Raw genomic sequence first — 4,966 nt, forward strand, 5'->3', positions numbered from 1 at the left:
GTGCTATTTCCACAGCTTTATCATGTGTGCCTGCCCCCCCTTCCTTCATTCGACTCTAACTACTTGTGGACTTCTTAAGTTCCATTTTAAGATCTTTCTTACCTCAAGGCCTTTACATAAAATGTCTCCTGGCCAGAATGTCTCCTCCTCCTGCCCTTCCCTTCCCCCGACATCCTGACTCTTGGCTAATGCTTTCACATCTTTTCCATGTCTCAGCTGAAATGTCACTTCCTCCCAGAGGTTTTCTCTAACCAAGAACCTGAACGTCCACCTTCCACCATTAGACACTGTCACATTACAACTTGAAATTTTATATTTATTTTTATTTATTTCATATCATTTCTTCCATAAGACTAAAAACTCGATGAGATCAAGAACTGTGTCTTTTTAAGGATTCTACATTTAGTACTTAGTCCAAAGTAAGTAAGTAAGTGAAGTCGCTCAGTCGTGTCCGATTCTTTGAGACCCCATGGACTATAGCCTACCAGGCTCCTCTGTCCATGGAATTTTCCAGGCAAGAGTACTGGAGTGGGTTGTCATTTCCTTCTCCAGGGGATCTTCCTGACCAAGGGATCAAACCCAGGTCTCCCACATTGCAGGCAGACGCTTTACCATCTGAGCCACCATGGAAGCTCAAGAATGCCTAACAATAATGATCTGTTGAATGAACAAACTTCTGTCCTCTTAACCCTGCTTAACTAACACTCATAAGCCTGGCAGCATAGCCCTACCCTTTCTATATGACACGTATGCTTCTCTCTTTAGTGACATAAAAAGGTGTGGGTCTTTGGAGTTAGACACATCTGGCTCTGACACCCATGACTGAACCCACTGTGTGACTCTGGGTTAGGTGCTTAACCTCAGTTTTTCCACCTGGAAAGTAGGGAGATAATATCTTTAATGAAGATTAAAATGAGAACATGGATATAAAGTACTGACCATAAATGCATTCAGTACAAGTTATCTCCCTTTATTGCATGCTTTCTAATAAGCTCCAAATACTTTTTACCTGGGTTGGGAAGATCGCAGCCACTCCAGTATTTTTGCCTGGAAAATTCCATGGACAGAGGAACCTGGTGGGCTACAGTCCATGTGGTCACAAAGAGTCGGACACTACTGAGCGACTAAGCACACAGCACAAGCACTTTTTTACCACAAACACACACACACACCCCTTAACAGTGTTCCACAATACGAGCCCATCCACTCTGCCCTTCGAGTCTTTCTGAGTCTCTGATTGTGACTTTCTAACTAGGAGGTTTGCCTTTGGAGAATGAGATACTTAGCGATGGAACAGCACTGATGATATTAAACCAAATACATAACTGTAAATAAATGGAATTTGTATTATAAGGGCATATTCTCAAATATATTTGGAGGTAACACAAAGAGAAAGGCAATAAATAATATTTTTGAGTGTAGAAGGCATTACTCTAAAAGAAAACGCCAGATGGCAGCACCAGATGCTAGAGATGTGTCTGATGGGATTGCAGCTCAGCCCTCTAGGATGCTAAGGGTAGCTTAAAACTACATTCAGAGAGACAAATCTTTGTTAAAAAAAGAAAAAGACAGATTCCCCTGAAGAAAAATAATGCCTATTTTATAACATAATATCAGATTTTTAGAAACAGTGCTTCACATGTTATCATCAAAATACTAAGAAAATAACCCCAAGCATTATGTAAGTAATGAAAGGTAGTTAAACAAAGCCTTCATTCTGGGTTGTAGTTATATTTAATTAACTGTCAATCTGTGTTCCAGTTAGCCAGAAAGGCCTTAAGTCAAAGACTGAGATACTATCAGCTTATAGAAAAGGGCAAACTTTTTCCCAAATATTAAAGGCAAATGTTAAAATGTGTTTACTCATATTAAAATAAGGGTCAATAGTGACCTCCATTCTTGCACTTCCAGCATCATTAGGACACTGCTTGCTAAAACAGAAATCAAAGGATTACATTAAGCTCCATATTAAATTTTAAACTGATAATCTCTAGTCTTCCACATTGTGCATCAAATTTCATCTGCAAGTAACATGGCTTTTAAAATCTTGCTAAATTGGATATTGCTTGCTCAGGCTTTCCTTCTTCTAGAGGGAAAAGGGGGGGTGCAATGCTGCTCTGACACCACGTAATAGTAGAGAAACCCCTTTTAAATAAAAATCCGCTTTGTGGATGCCATTCCTCTTTCATACTGCTTGGTGTCTTTCACAACGTCACTGTGAAATCAGAGAGAGTGAATTCAGTCTTAGGTTTTGGATGACAAGCAACGGGACAAGTTCAAACCCATCCCGTGGTGAGAGGCAAAGCAGAGCCGGTGCAGAATGCCCATTGATGACTTGGGTCGGGGGGATGGTCTTAGGGATCTTGGTGGTGTTTGTTTGTTTAGATTTGACTGAAGGGTAACAGGAGCATTATGTCATCAGAGAACCGAGCCAGTCTATGCAGGAGGAACACTCTGAGTGAAGGGTAACTCACTCTGCCAGTGAAACAGTCATTGTTGCCCAACCGCAGTGAATTGTTTCCAAGTTCTGTGGTCATAATTCTGAAAATGTTTTTCTCACCTGAGTTTGCTATGAGATTGAGCCCCCTGAAAACACTGGGCAAGATCGGTGATTCTAACATGAAGTCAGATCAAGGATTCTAGAGGGAAATTGTTCTAACTGGCGTGAGGAGAAAGGAAGCAAACATCTGAACTGAAAAAACCATGCATGTGTCTTACAGTCAGCCAAAAGTCGGCCGCCACAGGCAGATGAAATTCTGAAATCCAATAATGCACAGGGCGTTTTCTTTATGGAAATGAACGATTCACTGCACTATCTAAATCTTACATAATACAAAGAAAAGAAAAACAGCAATAGACAGAGTCCAATCACAACCACAAGAGAAAACTACGTTCCCCGGGAGAGGCTTTCTGCCGAAAGCGCAACGCAGTGGCAAATGTCTTTTCAAGGGGAGGATTAAAGTCTGTTGGTTCAAGAGGTCTTATTCCTCTTGGAAGCCTAGGAGTTTTCCCCATTTTAATGAACCCTAGCTTGCTCCAGATCTGGCAGCTGAAGAGACCCTAGGTTGGATGACCTTACTATGCCCTCCACTAAATCCTGTGTGGTCCCCAAACAGGCCAACGCACATCTGACGGTGGTGGGTGCCAGTTTCTCACTGACATGTGCCGTTTCAGGTCAGGAGCAGAGTTGGCCGTGCTCTGACATAGCTGTCGTGTCCTCCTGATGCCCTTGTTTTGACGGACTCCCTCTGATCTAAACGTGAAAGTCACTGACAGCCATCACTGGCCTCCCGTCTTGACAGTTCCCTCTCCAGATGACTCAGTGAGTCAGGAGGTGTCCTCCTGTGGAGCTGGGAGCCCAGGCCAGCCTCTTTTAGCAGTTGTGACTGAGTGAGAACATGCTATGCTCAGCCTGCTGGCTCCACTCTTGGGAGCACAAAGTCTGTGTTACAACAACAAGCATGAGCATTCTGACCACACTCTTCCCTATCTCAAGTTCTGTAATGAGGACATTTAAAGAAAATGCATACAATCAGGAAACAGTGCCGAACGTCAGAACACTGACTGGAGTTCTTGATTTGTGGCTCTAAGACATGGATTCTTTTGCTCACTGAATCCAGACCCCACACGTTTTGGAAGAAAAGCAACAGCCAAAAGATGAGAAAAACAGTTCATGTTTATGAGACCAGCCTGAAGCCCATGCCACACTTATGAGTTTGGGTTTTCATTCGGCAAAGAAACTAGCTGTTCTTTCTTCAAGTTCATCGGAAAATACGCCCATTAGTCTGACTCTTCGGCTTTAGGATCATTGTTTTGGAATCTTCTAAGCCAGTAAGTGAAAGATCATTTCATTTTAAACATGGAAGTTTGGAAAAAGTACCTGACATTTGCCCAAGTAATGCGATAAAAAAAATAAAAAAGTAATGAAGAACAACTGGATTAAAAATAAAGGATGTCTTCCCACCCCCCAATCAGTCCGGTTTAACTGTTTACATTAGCTTGGGTTACCTTAGTTTCCTGAAAATAGTTCACTTAAAGAACCCCTACAGGTGGGGCGTTTCAAGCAGCAAGTCATAGAGAAAAGACTTTGACTGCCTCCTATTTCTCATGATTTGATGTTCTGTAAAGTGTGACACGTGGCAGGACAACCACTTCCCTGGCTTCGTGGCAGAATGAAGCAGATGGACCATACCTTATCTTGCAGGTAGCCACCCTCATAAGCAATCTTCCTCAATCCTGGTTGATGATGAAATTTCAGGTCAAGACCCAACGACACTTCACTATATAGGCTGGGGACCCCCTAGGGTCATGGTTATTTACAACTGCCCAAATCAGGGGTCACAGCCTGGTGTCTGACCCAAACATGGGGTACAGAACAGCATCAGGAACTGAGCATTTCCCAGATCCATGAACACACCTAGTTGACTCTCGGTCTGCGTGGGGGTTAATTCCCCATATACTACAGCCATGTAAGCATTAAGAGAAAACATGCTGCACTTTATAGCATGTTTATTTCTACAAGTGCTCCAGTGTTTAATTACTGCTAAAGTCATTTGGGGTTTTTGACACAGATTCTATTTTAGTACGATAAACTCAGCATAACCCAGTGTTGCCAAAAGTGAATTCCTAAGGTAGATTACTAAAATAAACCAGTAATAAATATTGGCTGTTGGAATGGGAATTATATCTCTGTAATGTAGACACAGCATTACTGACTCATTTTCAAATAACAATCTCTCCCAAGGATTATTGGTATGAGGGGTTCAGAGAAGAAAGAAGTCCATCTCTCTTTTAGGCAGCAGAATGAAAGAGGACCAGGGACCCACTGGGCAAGGATGTTTTTATATCTGCTGTGCCAATGGAGATATAGCCCCAGAGTCCAACAGGGGGTCAACTTAGGTTTCACTGAAGCCGAAACGGGCACTGAAAGAAAACCATCCTAGAGGATGAGGCAGCTGATTCTGGG

Source organism: Giraffa tippelskirchi, chromosome 6, assembly GCF_054371585.1.
Source record: "Giraffa tippelskirchi isolate mGirTip1 chromosome 6, T2T-mGirTip1v1.2.pri, whole genome shotgun sequence".
In the NCBI taxonomy this organism is placed as follows: Eukaryota; Metazoa; Chordata; class Mammalia; order Artiodactyla; family Giraffidae; genus Giraffa; species Giraffa tippelskirchi.